The following is a 15655-nucleotide window of genomic DNA, read 5'->3' on the forward strand; positions in this document are numbered from 1 at the left end:
TCATGGCATATTCAGTGTAAATGCAAAGTCCATTATAAAGAGTATGATCTCATGAGAGACTCACAAGAGGAAACCAGGAAGTACTGCCCCAACAGACTGAATGTGAGGGATTGCCTGCCTGGCTCTTGTGAGTTCTCACAAACTCTCTTGAGGGACAGACGGTTATGGAGTACTTCCCTGACTCCTGTGAGACTTTGGTGAGAGTTTATAAGAAAGGGGAAAAAGGGCAATAGTACAAACTACATAGATCATGAAAGTAGAGGGATGGGCCGAAAAGAGCAGCTTTTTAAACAGTTTTGAAGAACTATCATTTTTTGTGTATTAAAATAGCGCTTTATTAAAAAAAACAGGATTCTTGTCCGCCTGCCCACCTAGAATCTGTGCAGGCACAATGTCCCCTAGAGCAACTGAATTTGAGGCCCCTATAGCGTTGTTTAGTTCCACAGCATGAGTTAACTCTGCCCGTGAAAGCCTTGGTCCTCTGGTGTGTCCACCTCACTGTAATACTCATACTATATTGTTTATTTCCTCTCCCCCTGCTGAACTCTTTGCTGCAAAGTTTACAGGTCACATAATTTGCAGATACATTATTGGCACCTGGCCTCGTTTCAAAGAATTGCCACTCCAAGGATTCCTTGGGTGGCTGAAGTCCAGAAGCCCCTGGCAGTTTATATGAATCAGATGGAAATATATTTCTGCTCTAAGGGAAACAGGATCCGAGAGCAGGTCAGATAATGTCTACTCTCATCAAAGTCAAATAGTATGCTATTAGAAATAGGATTTCTGGTTGGCTAGGGCATGCGCCTCAGCCAGGCAGAAACCACCACTCTAGTCAGGGCAAGAGAGTTACACTCTGAAGATAACTCCAGCACACCCCCTAGGTAGCTTGGCAGAGCAGTCAGGCTTATCCCAGAGGCAATGTGTAAAGCGCTTGTCCAATACACTCACACAGCAGCAGCACTCTAGGCACACCACAAAACAGACTCCACACAAGGTTATATAAAAATAGCCTTTTTATTATCTATAAAAACACATTAGAACACAATCACATATATACACTGTACTTGTCATGACATTACAGGTATTATATAAACCACTTGGTCAATCGGGCCACTGTCAAAAACATTACAGTTGGGGATAACCAATAACTATTGGTAGGATTGCCCTTAGCACAACACCTAATGCAAAAGCATCAGCAACAGTGCACCAAAGTAAACAAATGCCACTTTGTTCACCAGGAGGCAATTGTCAGAGTCATAACATGTAGGGCAATAATATCAAGAAATGTATATGGGACGTCTCACAAGAGCATCATTACTGTGCACCTTCACTGTACCTTATGGTGCAGTTTCCCAGTATAACATTACTGGTCATCCTGGCCAGGCAGGACCCCACACTATGGCATAAAATGCAGTGTTTAAGGGGTACCCCAATCATCAGAATTGCACAGCGCGTCTGTGCTTATCATACACCTTTGGTACCACGTAGATTACAGGGCCATCAGCCTGTCTGTCACAGCAAATGCAGCACTTAAAGGAGAGACAAAGGGCCTTAGCATGCAAAAATAACCATACCCCCATTGACGGAGGGACCTCCTTGGTCCTCTGCTACGTATGGTGGATCAAGTGCAGAGGCCTGCGAACGTGCGGTGTGGCTGCCACATATACTGTGAAGCTCAGCCCCCCTCTGCAAGTACCAAAGGCTGAGTGGGAGCCGCCGTACCGTCCATAATGCTGGAGAGCCGCAGCAGTGCCTGGAACCCTCCCCAGCTCTCCATGGTGTGCAGTGCCACTTCTCTTCCTGCTCGCAGCCGTGAGCCCCACCCACAGTCAGGCTCAGACACTGCCTGACTTCCGGCAAGTTGGCAGGGAGGCCTCGCTTGGTCCTCCCCGTGTGTTGGGACCTTATTGGGCCTCTCGCTCCGCGAGAAGCCTCCTCTGGGCTAGGGCCTCCTGCCTGGACAGAGGAGACTCTCTGCCAGTCACACACGGAGCAAAGTCCTCTGTCGACTCTAGCTCCCTCCTGCTTGCGGCCGTGGGCCCTGCCCACAGTCAGGCTTAGTCACTGCCTGACTTCCGGAAGCTTCTTGTGGCCCGAGAATATGGAGCGCTGTCTCTGCCACATCTTGGACCTTCTCCCGGCGCGATCTCCCGGGCAAAGCCAGGCACCAAGCAGAATGTTGAAGACAGGACAATGCTACATGCACTGTGGACACCCCAGATCGCTCTTCACACGCTGGCCAGAGCACTCGCTTGGGTCTCACGACAACAGCGCTCCACTTGTGCTGCCCATGATAAGAAAACAATCCTGCAGGCAGTGTAGGGCTGCACGTGCTGTTGCACCCCAGAGCACTTCAGGGCACCCAAAGCAGAGCACTCACCACGCGCTCATTGTACCAATAAAATGCCTGTCAGGCACTAAGTCCCAAAAGACACACAGGACAGAGCTGGGCACAGGGAGGCCAGCACACAGGGTCACCCAGCAAGGTGGAAGTCCTTTCAGCCACCCAGCATGCAGCAGGTCAGTCCCTAGTGGCAGTTCCTCCTGGTGCCCAGCAGTCCTCTTCTTTCAGTTCCAAAGTAAGCACAAAGCATGGGGTCATAACCCCAGTACTTATACCAGTAGGTGCCTTTGTCCTCCCTGGCCCAGGGCTCTGAGCCCAGTCCAAACCAGTTTTGGGAGGCACTTAAAAATATATTTTCAGTGCACAACAATCCCAATTGTAGGTGTACACCATAGGGGGTGGAGCCATTATTGTGGTAGGCAGGCACAGCCCTATTCAGGAGCAGGTGCTACTCCTCCCACCACTCCAAATGCAGACCAGGCCTATTAAGCCTAGCGCTGACTCATCCAGACTCTCAGGAGCCACTGCACCTCCCCAGCCCCTGTCACTCCAAGGCAAAGCAGTCAATACAGAAAAGGCAGGCACAAAGACACATAGCACACAGAAATACCTACCTCTAAAAGTGTAATTTCTAAAATAGTAATAATAAATCAACAAAGATCAATATGTAGCATTCTTCACCTCTATTCCAAACATACCAAACTTGATCACACTACCCGCTCAGATCAGGAATTACCACTGAAGCACGTATCAGGGAATCTCCAATACATTCCTATGAGAGGGACGCCTCACAGCAGTGAGAAACAAAATAGGCTGTTTTTCACTACCAGGACATGCCACACAGTTACCTTTTACCTACACCGCACCCTGCCCATAGGGCTAGCTACATTCTACGTTAGGGGTGACTGATATGTAGTAAATGGGGAGTCACAGATGTGGAAACCACTTTATGTGCCACATCACAGAGGCAGTAAACTGTGCAGTGACAAAGGCCTAGAACAGGTTTGAAAGGCTACTTTGGTGAGTGACGCAAGCAAGACCACCAGTGGCATTTAATATACTGGCCCTGGGTATATGAGATACCTCTGTACAAGGGACTGACAGGTACATTAATGATTCCAAACAGGTGTAGACCAATCTTACCAAGTTTACCAGAGAGTGCATGGAAGGCAAAAAGTTCTGGGATAACTCTTCAAAAAAGGGCCAAGTGCAACATCTGCTTTTTTTCTAGACCTCTTGCGAGTGTCTCATGTGCATCTTGCAAGACCGTAAAAAACACTTCCTTCATATCTCCTAAAGAACTGTACACAATCCGTTTATCTACCTTACACAACATGTCTAATGTTCTATTTTGTTAAAAAGTACAATGAAATACTGAAATTAGCTTAATCCTACATGTACGATCTCGCAAGTGGTTTGCCAGAGCCAAACTAGAAGTACAGGCCCCTCGGAATCCGTGCAGGGGATTGTGCATACTGCTCCCACAAGCGTCTTGTACGAGCCATCACTTTTAAAACAAGCATTTGCATTGCAAACCGGTCTCGTCTTTGGGACCTTATAACTGTTTAGACATGCATTATATTATCGCACATTAGTGCAAAGGTCTGTGTGGGAGTGATTATAAGTGTGGCATTAGATTAGGCAGTGAAAGTGGTATTGGAGCTCTTTTGAGATGTCTGAAGATCAATACATTAAATTATTGATAAACTTTAATTACATTTCTTATAAGTGGAACCTACAAAGAGGTTTGTGTATGTTTCTGTAAATTAACATGCATGCCGTGCAGTGTTTGAGGTGCACAGAGATAGAGAAAGTCAGACATTGTTAGAGCAGGGATGCTTTGGCTGGTTGACAGGTGTGTAATAGGAGAGAGGAGGTGGGTGAAAGACAGGAGGAGAAATACAAGATAAAGAGAGTGGGGCAATTAAAGGGAGGGAAAAGACAGCATATGATTGGGGAGAAGTGATGGTTTTTATTGTAGTTAGGGCAGTGCCCACTGCGAGTTAAGGCAGTGATACATTCAATGATAAATACCTGGGCAGTACAGTAGGTTACACTAATAGTATAAAACTTTCCAACTGTTAGTTGGAATGGAACTGGTCTGTGTTTGGTAAATCTGATGACTGATGAGAGGTGTGGTGCAGCGGTGGAAAGGTGTGCTGCAGTGGCCAGCAAACAAATGATGGACGGAATGCTGCCAAAGCAAACATTCTCCCCGATCAAGAAATCTGGGTTAAATCCATTGTTCCTTTGCCCACTACGCCACCCCAGTTTGGACCCAGCCATATGAAAATCAGTCTTGACCCTGTGCCCTATGGGAACAGTCCAGACCGAACTGCCAGGCCAGGTCCTCCTTGGACCGAAAACAAGCATCCTGGGACTGGTTTCATGGTATGTCACCCTTCATCAGCCAGACTAGCTTGAATCCAGTGGCACAGTGAGTAAGGACCCACGTCTGGGCATACCCATCCCACTTTGGGCGAAAAGTGTTCCAGCAAACAAATGATGGACGGAATGCTGACAATGCAAACATTCTCTCCCAGCCAAGAGATCTGGGTTAAATCCATTGTTCTTTTGCCCACTACGCCACCCCAGTTTGGACCCAGCCATATGAAAATAAGTAGTAAAGTTAGGACTCCTAACTTTAGGACTCCTAAACTGAGAAAAATCCTAGCTTTAAGACTTTCGGTATTCACAGAAGGCATTTAGGAGTCCTAAAGTTAGGATTCCTAACTTTACTACTCCTAAACTGAGAAAAATCCTAACTTTAAGACTTTCGGTATTCACAGAAGGCATTTTTGGATTCCTAAAGTTAGGAGTCCCAACTTTACTACTCTTAAACAGGGAAAAATCCTAACTTTAAGACTTTTGGTAATCACAGAAGGCATTTAGGAGTCCTAAAGTTAGGACTCACTCATTTCGGTATTCACAGAAGTTAGGAAGTTAGAAGTTAGAAGTTAGAAGTGCCTTCTGTGAATACCAAAATTAGTAAGTGCCTCCTGTGAATACCAAAATGGTAGTAAGTTTAAGATTTTATCTTAAGTTAGTTCTGTGAATCGGGCTAGGGCAGTGCCCACTGCGAGTTAAGGCAGTGATACATTCAATGATAAATACCTGGGCAGTACAGTAGGTTACACTAATAGTATAAAACTTTCCAACTGTTAGTTGGAATGGAACTGGTCTGTGTTTGGTAAATCTGATGACTGATGAGAGGTGTGGTGCAGCGGTGGAAAGGTGTGCTGCAGTGGCCAGCAAACAAATGATGGACGGAATGCTGCCAAAGCAAACATTCTCCCCGATCAAGAAATCTGGGTTAAATCCATTGTTCCTTTGCCCACTACGCCACCCCAGTTTGGACCCAGCCATATGAAAATCAGTCTTGACCCTGTGCCCTATGGGAACAGTCCAGACCGAACTGCCAGGCCAGGTCCTCCTTGGACCGAAAACAAGCATCCTGGGACTGGTTTCATGGTATGTCACCCTTCATCAGCCAGACTAGCTTGAATCCAGTGGCACAGTGAGTAAGGACCCACGTCTGGGCATACCCATCCCACTTTGGGCGAAAAGTGTTCCAGCAAACAAATGATGGACGGAATGCTGACAATGCAAACATTCTCTCCCAGTCAAGAGATCTGGGTTAAATCCATTGTTCTTTTGCCCACTACGCCACCCCAGTTTGGACCCAGCCATATGAAAATAAGTAGTAAAGTTAGGACTCCTAACTTTAGGACTCCTAAACTGAGAAAAATCCTAGCTTTAAGACTTTCGGTATTCACAGAAGGCATTTAGGAGTCCTAAAGTTAGGATTCCTAACTTTACTACTCCTAAACTGAGAAAAATCCTAACTTTAAGACTTTTGGTATTCACAGAAGGCATTTTTGGATTCCTAAAGTTAGGAGTCCCAACTTTACTACTCTTAAACAGGGAAAAATCCTAACTTTAAGACTTTTGGTAATCACAGAAGGCATTTAGGAGTCCTAAAGTTAGGACTCACTCATTTCGGTATTCACAGAAGTTAGGAAGTTAGAAGTTAGAAGTTAGAAGTTAGAAGTGCCTTCTGTGAATACCAAAATTAGTAAGTGCCTCCTGTGAATACCAAAATGGTAGTAAGTTTAAGATTTTATCTTAAGTTAGTTCTGTGAATCGGGCCCATTGTTCTATAGATAAATGTCGCCAGCGCCTAAAAGTACTGCAGTACGTGGTATGTACTGCCTGCTGCACTTACTCAAATATATCGATAAACATTTAAAATCCAATGGGAGAGAGGGAGATAATTAAGCACTGTTGAGGCCAGGTACTTTGGAAGGGTTAACTCTCGTTAGGTTGATATTTCTATGTGGCTGTGTGGTCTGAATTCTGTAGTTTTACATCAAAATGCATTAAGAAAAGACTGAGGCACAAAGAAGATAAACAAAATCTGTTTTGTTGCCAAGCAGCGTGCAGCTTTGAACTGTTGGCGTAACAACTTGTTAACATTGATATCTGAATTTATAAATTAAAGTGGTGCTTTTCTTTTGGAAGTTGTGCCGAGACAGCACCAAAGTCCTTGATTTTATATTAAAAACAGACCTTTGGACAACATCATTTCCAGCTGATAAGCAGTATTTCTCTCCACGTGTCCCCATACCTGGCGTGTTACTCAGTTTGGTGCTTACTGCAAATGATTGTCACCGCTTGTGACAATTCTACACTTAGTTGCATTTTCACCCCTGGACAAGCTTAAGTCTTGAACATAGCCACAGGGTAAGCATGGGCGGAAAATCCGTTCCGCTCGCGGATTTTGCGGATTTTCGGGAAATCCGCAATCCGCGAGATTTGCGGATTTCCCGCAAAATCCGCAAATTCGCACGCAGCGGATTTTTTTGGCGGCGCGCGGCGTTGGTGATACAATTTTTGCGGCGCGCGGCGTTTATCATCGTTTGCCGAGTTGTTTTTTTCGATAGTTTGCGAGTGCTGCGCCATTTTGGATCTTGCTGTGTGATCCCGCGGGAATTGGCGAGCGCGATTACGTCATCGCGGCTTGCCAGCGATAGTTTGTGAACGCGAGTACGGCGAGATCACGTCTCGCGGTACTTCGCAATTGCGAGATTTGAGATGCGGCGCGCGAAAATATAAATTTGCAATTCTGCACAAGAAATCCACCAGCAAGCAGCATAAACCTTCTAGAAATGATGATTTTTATGTGAATAACTCCTTAGTTTGACATTTGCCTGCACTTTTTTAGCGAGGAGTCCATTTTGGGGAGGGGGGCAGGGGGGTGGGAGGAAGGAAGTGCCCCATAGTCTTCAACTTCCTGTTCCTGTTCAGCAGGCTCCTCCCAGTGCTTTGTCCATCTCCTGGTCACTTTTCATTTGGATGTGGACCTGGAAGGATTACTTTTTGTGGATGCTGCTGGATCTTTGGATTTGAGGCCTTTTTGACTTTCTTTGGATCACTGTTGGATTAGAAATTTTACAAGTAAGTTTGTTTGGGGCATTACAGTTGCTGCAACTAAAATTTTGGGATTTTCGATTTTTGGGCTGTTTTGGGGCCTTTTGCCCAGGGGTACTCAGTGGTGGGTGGACTGATTCTTTCTGTGGGTTGTCTTGAACTTAAACATCATGGAGGCCATAGATGAATTGGGATTGTGCTGATTTTTCTGTGTTTTTCGATTTTTTTTTTTTGTAAAATTTTGTGTTTTTCGATTTTTGACCTGTTGTTGGGGCCTTGACCAGGGGTAGTGAGTGGTGCATGGGCCTAGTCTTTCTGTGGGCTGTCTTGAATTTAAACATCATGGAGGCCATGGATGGAATGGGATTGTGCTGATTTTGCAGTGTTTTTCGATTTTTGGGGGTGTTCATGGGGAGGGACATGCCATGTGGCTGGTGGCCATTTTGAGTGCAGCTACAGGCACTGGCCATGTGCTGGCAGGCAAGTGGCCATTTTGAATGCAGGCTTTGTTGTTAGGCCTCCAACCATTTTGCCTACTTTTCAACCTTTATTTATGCCCAGGGGTAGTGAGTCTTGCATGGGCCTAGTATTTCTGTGGGTTGTCTTGAATTTAAACATCATGGAGGCCATGGATTGAATGGGATTGTGCTGATTTTGCAGTGTTTTTCGATGTTTGGGCCTGTACTTGTGGCCTTTTCACCAGGGGTATTTGAGTCTAGCATGGGCCTAGTCTTTCTGTGGGCTGTCTTGAATTTAAACATCATGGAGGCCATGGATGGAATGGGATTGTGCTGATTTTGCAGTGTTTTTCGATTTTTGGGCCTGTACTTGTGGCCTTTTCACCAGGGGTATTTGAGTCTAGCATGGGCCTAGTCTTTCTGTGGGCTGTCTTGAATTTAAACATCATGGAGGCCATGGATGGAATGGGATTGTGCTGATTTTGCAGTGTTTTTCGATTTTTGGGGGTGTTCATGGGGAGGGACATGCCATGTGGCTGGTGGCCATTTTGAGTGCAGCTACAGGCACTGGCCATGTGCTGGCAGGCAAGTGGCCATTTTGAATGCAGGCTTTGTTGTTAGGCCTCCAACCATTTTGCCTACTTTTCAACCTTTATTTATGCCCAGGGGTAGTGAGTCTTGCATGGGCCTAGTATTTCTGTGGGTTGTCTTGAATTTAAACATCATGGAGGCCATGGATTGAATGGGATTGTGCTGATTTTGCAGTGTTTTTCGATTTTTGGGTGTGTTCATGGGGAGGGACATGCCATGTGGCTGGTGGCCATTTTGAGTGCAGCTACAGGCACTGGCCATGTGCTGGCAGGCAAGTGGCCATTTTGAATGCAGGCTTTGTTGTTAGGCCTCCAACCATTTTGCCTACTTTTCAACCTTTATTTATGCCCAGGGGTAGTGAGTCTTGCATGGGCCTAGTATTTCTGTGGGTTGTCTTGAATTTAAACATCATGGAGGCCATGGATTGAATGGGATTGTGCTGCTTTTGCAGTGTTTTTCGATTTTTGGGCCTGTACTTGTGGCCTTTTCACCAGGGGTATTTGAGTCTAGCATGGGCCTAGTCTTTCTGTGGGCTGTCTTGAATTTAAACATCATGGAGGCCATGGATGGAATGGGATTGTGCTGATTTTGCAGTGTTTTTCGATTTTTGGGCCTGTACTTGTGGCCTTTTCACCAGGGGTATTTGAGTCTAGCATGGGCCTAGTCTTTCTGTGGGCTGTCTTGAATTTAAACATCATGGAGGCCATGGATGGAATGGGATTGTGCTGATTTTGCAGTGTTTTTCGATTTTTGGGGGTGTTCATGGGGAGGGACATGCCATGTGGCTGGTGGCCATTTTGAGTGCAGCTACAGGCACTGGCCATGTGCTGGCAGGCAAGTGGCCATTTTGAATGCAGGCTTTGTTGTTAGGCCTCCAACCATTTTGCCTACTTTTCAACCTTTATTTATGCCCAGGGGTAGTGAGTCTTGCATGGGCCTAGTATTTCTGTGGGTTGTCTTGAATTTAAACATCATGGAGGCCATGGATTGAATGGGATTGTGCTGATTTTGCAGTGTTTTTCGATTTTTGGGCCTGTACTTGTGGCCTTTTCACCAGGGGTATTTGAGTCTAGCATGGGCCTAGTCTTTCTGTGGGCTGTCTTGAATTTAAACATCATGGAGGCCATGGATGGAATGGGATTGTGCTGATTTTGCAGTGTTTTTCGATTTTTGGGCCTGTACTTGTGGCCTTTTCACCAGGGGTATTTGAGTCTAGCATGGGCCTAGTCTTTCTGTGGGCTGTCTTGAATTTAAACATCATGGAGGCCATGGATGGAATGGGATTGTGCTGATTTTGCAGTGTTTTTCGATTTTTGGGGGTGTTCATGGGGAGGGACATGCCATGTGGCTGGTGGCCATTTTGAGTGCAGCTACAGGCACTGGCCATGTGCTGGCAGGCAAGTGGCCATTTTGAATGCAGGCTTTGTTGTTAGGCCTCCAACCATTTTGCCTACTTTTCAACCTTTATTTATGCCCAGGGGTAGTGAGTCTTGCATGGGCCTAGTATTTCTGTGGGTTGTCTTGAATTTAAACATCATGGAGGCCATGGATTGAATGGGATTGTGCTGATTTTGCAGTGTTTTTCGATTTTTGGGCCTGTACTTGTGGCCTTTTCACCAGGGGTATTTGAGTCTAGCATGGGCCTAGTCTTTCTGTGGGCTGTCTTGAATTTAAACATCATGGAGGCCATGGATGGAATGGGATTGTGCTGATTTTGCAGTGTTTTTCGATTTTTGGGGGTGTTCATGGGGAGGGACATGCCATGTGGCTGGTGGCCATTTTGAGTGCAGCTACAGGCACTGGCCATGTGCTGGCAGGCAAGTGGCCATTTTAAATGCAGGCTTTGTTGTTAGGCCTCCATTTTGCCTACTTTTCAACCTTTATTTATGCCCAGGGGTAGTGAGTCTTGCATGGGCCTAGTCTTTCTGTGGGTTGTCTTGAATTTAAACATTATGGAGGGCATGGATGGATTGGGATTGTGCTGATTTTGCAGTGTTTTTCGATTTTTTGGTGCTCTATAACTGAACTGATGTTCCTCTGTCTTCCATTTTTTTTAGGTGCACAAGACTCAAGAGAACCACCAGTGCCTGGAAGAAGTCCTGCAGCGGTGTGTGTGTGCAGCATAACGTCACGCGACGTCACGTCTGGCCTCAGACAACTCTACAATTCGTGCAACTGCGGCCTGCTGTCTGACCTGCTCTGAAGAAGATGGCCCCGCCCCCAAAGAAAGTTCTCCGTAGCTCCTCTAGCAAGAAAGTTGCTAGTAAGGAGCAGAAGAAGCAAGTTACCAAGGAGGCTGGTGTGCCACCCGCCACTTTTTTTGGGAGCAAAAAAAAAAGTACGCCTGCAGCAGCAGGATCTGCTGGGGACCAAGCTGGGAGCAGCACCCCTGCTCCATTGGGTTCAGTGCCTCCACCACCACGCCAACTTAAGTCAAAGCCCTTGAGTGCTTCAGAGGCAGTCAGTGTACTTCTCCAATCACCATCGACCAGTGATGTTGGCTCATCGCAAGAAAGTAGCAGCAATGTCCCTGAATCAACACAGGTTGTTGTAACTCATCTGACAAGTGTTGAACAACCACAGCCGCAACAACAACACCATGTGCAAGTACACGCCCAAGTACATGTGGAAGGAGAGGCAGCAAAAGGAGATGCGCAAGCAAAGGTGCATGGAGGTTCACAAGTGCCCACAATAGTTGTTCCTCCCGAAGTAGGGGCACATTTGGAAATCGACAATGAAGCCGAGGTATCATTGGAAGCCACTCCTCCTGATGATCATTCATTGTCTTCCACATCCCTAGCAAGGAAAAGATCAAGGGTGTGTCTACATCTTCTTCAAGCCCACCTCGTTCTGGTGCAAGTGATCTGTCTTGGGAACCACAACTGCGGTCTGACAGTGAGGCAGAGGCACACCATGATCTGACACGGGTACCTAAGCGTAAAAGGAAGGTCGTCCAAAAACTCAAACCTATGGAGTGTGATGAGGCTCAACAAGAAGTGACAGATACTGCTGGTGATGAAGCCTCTCACGATGACGACGAGCCAGTCATCACAAAGGTCACTGCAGCCCCACCGGGCATGCAGCAAAGAGACATTTTGACCCTATCCCGAGAAGCTGCTGAGCGTGATGATGATGTCGGCGAGGAGGCAATGGAAATGGAATCATTAGATTTGGAGTTAAGTAGTACACCAAAACCTACCGCTTCCATATTTCTTCCTCGCAAGAAGGTACCCACCTCGTCCTCGACCTCAATTCGTGGTGGTGAAAGTGCAAAACGTACTGAAGTTCGGCAATCCACATCCTCCACTTCATCTGCCATTAGCAACAGGACCACCACCACCAGTATCGCCGCCTCCTCTGCCCCCCGAAGACATTTCAAGTCTCCAGTTTGGGACTTCTTTAGTGTTTGCCCAAAAAATGAAAACATAGCCATTTGTAGCATTTGTAAGCTTCGAGTTAGTCGTGGTAAGTTGGGTTCCAACTATGGTACCGGAGGCCAGAGAGGTCATCTTAGGAGAACGCACGATGTCCAATGGTTTGCGCACCTACACACGATCAAGGAAGCCGCAATTGCACGCAATGAAAACGTTGTTTTTTCATCTGGTGATGACGAGGAGGTAGAAGACGATTCAAACACTTCACTTAAACCCAGTTCCCCTGTCAGCAGCACACCCCATGGGAGCCACACTAAGAGTGTGGGAGAGAGTGAGACATCAATGCGGAAAAGTTCATCAGCGAGCGTAACTGGGTCGAAGAGATCATCATCATCCCGTAAATCCTTGGTCCAGGGCAACATTAAAAAGATGTTGTTTACAGAAGCGCAATATGAACGCAACCACCCAATGACCCGTCTGTATAACACTAAGCTGGCTAAAATGCTAGCTCTGGACCTTCTCCCTTTTTCTTTTGTAGAAGGGGTTGGTTTTCTAGAATTAGTGACAGCGCTCTGCCCTAAATGGAAGGTTCCTAGCCGGTTCTATTTTGCACGAGTTGCGGTTCCAGCACTACATGAAGATGTTCTGAAGGTGATTGGGGCAGCTTTGCAGAAGAGTGCTGTTCACACTATACATCTGACAACAGACATGTGGACCAGTGGCGCAGGCGCTGATTACATGTGCATCACTGCACACTGGGTCTCTTTTTCAGGGGCTAAAGCAAAGCTAAACTCAGGTGTTGACACTAACATTGTTTTTAAAGGTGCTCGGAAACATGCAACACTAGCCATGTTTGGTTTGGAGAAACGTCACACAGCAGAAAACATTTTGGATGTCTTTAACACAAAGGTCCTTAACTGTCTGTCCCCACTAAAACGCAAGTTTGGTTATGTTTCCACGGACAATGGCTCCAATATAGTTAAGGCCATGAGGGACGGTTACTATTTCAGAGTGCCGTGTTTGGCGCACTGTATAAACCTGGTTGTCCAAAAATTCTTGGGTAATAAACGCAGTGCAGCGTACAGTGTATTGGAGAACTGCCGAAAAATTTGCAAGCATTTCATGTATTCTTTTAAGGCCCGGAAGCAGCTGAGGAGCATGCTATATCAATGTCAAATGCCAGTGAAAGCACTCGTCCAGGAGGTGGTAACACGTTGGAACTCAACCTTCTACATGCTTGAGCGTCTGTATGAGCAGTATACGCAACTCGATCAATATTTCTTGAAAGAGGGTATAGAGGAGCTGAGGATGGGTGGGCCGCAATGGAACATAGTTGAAAGCCTAACACGCATGCTTCGTCCTTTTGAGGTCTTCACGCGTGCAGTCAGCAAGGAGGACTCTAATTTGGGAAAAGCTATCCCATTGTTGTACATGCTGGAGGACCAACTGAAGGAGGTGTGTTCTGTGTTTGGAAAAGATGACAAAAAGAAAGACTCTTTGCTTCTGGCTGAGCAATTATTAGAGCTCCTACAAGGTGATGAACGTCTTCAAAAGATCCACTCAGAACAGCATTACATTTGTGCTACTATTCTGGATCCACGCTACAAAAAGGCGCTGGCAGGCAGAGCATTCTTTCCTTTTGGTGATGAAGATGTTACAAAGTACAAACGTTGGCTAGCCTTGTCAGCCAAGAAGTTTGAAACAGAACGGCTGGAAATTGAAGGAAATGGCAGTACATCAGCAGGCCATCCCCAGTCAAAACAATCCACTTCTGCACCTGTGGCTGTGGCACAAGTGACCTCTCAGCCGTTAAAGACACCGGCAACCGGATCATCTGCACGAAAGACAACAGAAACATTGGAGGCTGAAGAGGATTGGCTAGCTCTGCGTGGGTTTGGTTCTCAAAAGGTCAGAGGCACAGCAAGAGCTACGCAAAGTGGAGGAACCTTGGAGGAGGACCTTGAGTCGATGGTGAAGGACTATCTGAATGACTCCACAGAGGTCTATGTTAATTCTGACCCATTGGCGTATTGGCATGGGAAAAAAGAATTGTGGCCACAGCTCACCAACCTGGCTTTAAACTACTTGTCTTGCCCACTCGCAAGTGTGTCTTCTGAACGGGTTTTCAGTGCGGCTGGTGGGATTGTAACTCCCAAACGGAGCCGCCTCTCGCCCAAAAATGTGGAGAGGTTAACAATGATCAAGATGAATCAGCACCTCATACCACCAAATATAAGAGTACGAGAGAGCGTGCCGGATGAAGAGGAGGTGGCCAGCAACATAGATGAGGGAATTTCTACTCTGTCAGGTGGCACTGACCTCACCCTGGCTGAATTCGCAGAGTATGATGACGAAGCCTTATTCTTATTCCTGGACCGTGATACCGACTTCGAGCCCTGAAAATGAGACAACGAATCAATAACTTTCTTTTTCATCCTTATTCACTTTTATTCCTGTGTGTCTGTCTTTCTTTGTTGTGCACAGTTAATATAATTCAAACTTTAATCAGATAATCACAAAAACAAGCCCATCAGCAGAACTGTCTTCACTTGTTTGCTAATTTATTTGAAGGTGCCGCAGTCTGCATTCCTCAGGTTCACAAGTTCAGAAGAACATGCTCCTCTATCCTCCAGACTCCTATTTCCATCAAAGCAGAGGGCTGGTTTACGCCCAATGAAGAAAGACTCAGCACTTGTGGGGGTGTTGTTCTACCTCTTTGCAGGTGAGTTGACGGGTCTGGGGCCATTGCTGGGAAGCACTAAAAGTGGTTTGGACCAAATCCGAGGCGGAAATTTTTTTGTGTTTTTGATGACTTGCTTGCCTTTGAGGTGCTCTTAGGGGGGGTTCCGTCTGTTTGTGGGTGAGTTTCGTGGTCTGAGAGCATTGCTGGGACACTCTAATCTTGATTGCATTTGCTTTTCAGGAAATCCGTCGTGCCAACCCCGACTTATGGCCTAGCTACGCAGCGCGTTTGGACCGAAGGCCCAGAAATATTGCAAGTATGAGATTTTGCTTTTGACCTGTTTGGGGGTGTTACGCTTCTTGGCGGGTGGGTTGCCGGGTCTTGGGGCATTCCTGGGAAGGTCTAATACCGGGTAGAAGTGGTTGGGACAAAATCCAGGCCGATTTTTTTTTGGCTATTTCTGACATTTTGCTCTATGTAGCGTTTTCGGGGGCCTGTTTGGGGGGCTTCCTGGTGTTTGCGGGTGAGTTTCGTGGTCTGAGAGCATTGCTGGGACACTCTAATCTTGATTGCATTTGCTTTTCAGGAAATCCGTCGTGCCAACCCCGACTTATGGCCTAGCTACGCAGCGCGTTTGGACCGAAGGCCCAGAAATATTGCAAGTATGAGATTTTGCTTTTGACCTGTTTGGGGGTGTTACGCTTCTTGGCGGGTGGGTTGCCGGGTCTTGGGGCATTCCTGGGAAGGTCTAATACCGGGTAGAAGTGGTTGGGAC

The sequence above is a fragment of the Lissotriton vulgaris genome, chromosome 7, assembly GCF_964263255.1.
Source record: "Lissotriton vulgaris chromosome 7, aLisVul1.2, whole genome shotgun sequence".
In the NCBI taxonomy this organism is placed as follows: Eukaryota; Metazoa; Chordata; class Amphibia; order Caudata; family Salamandridae; genus Lissotriton; species Lissotriton vulgaris.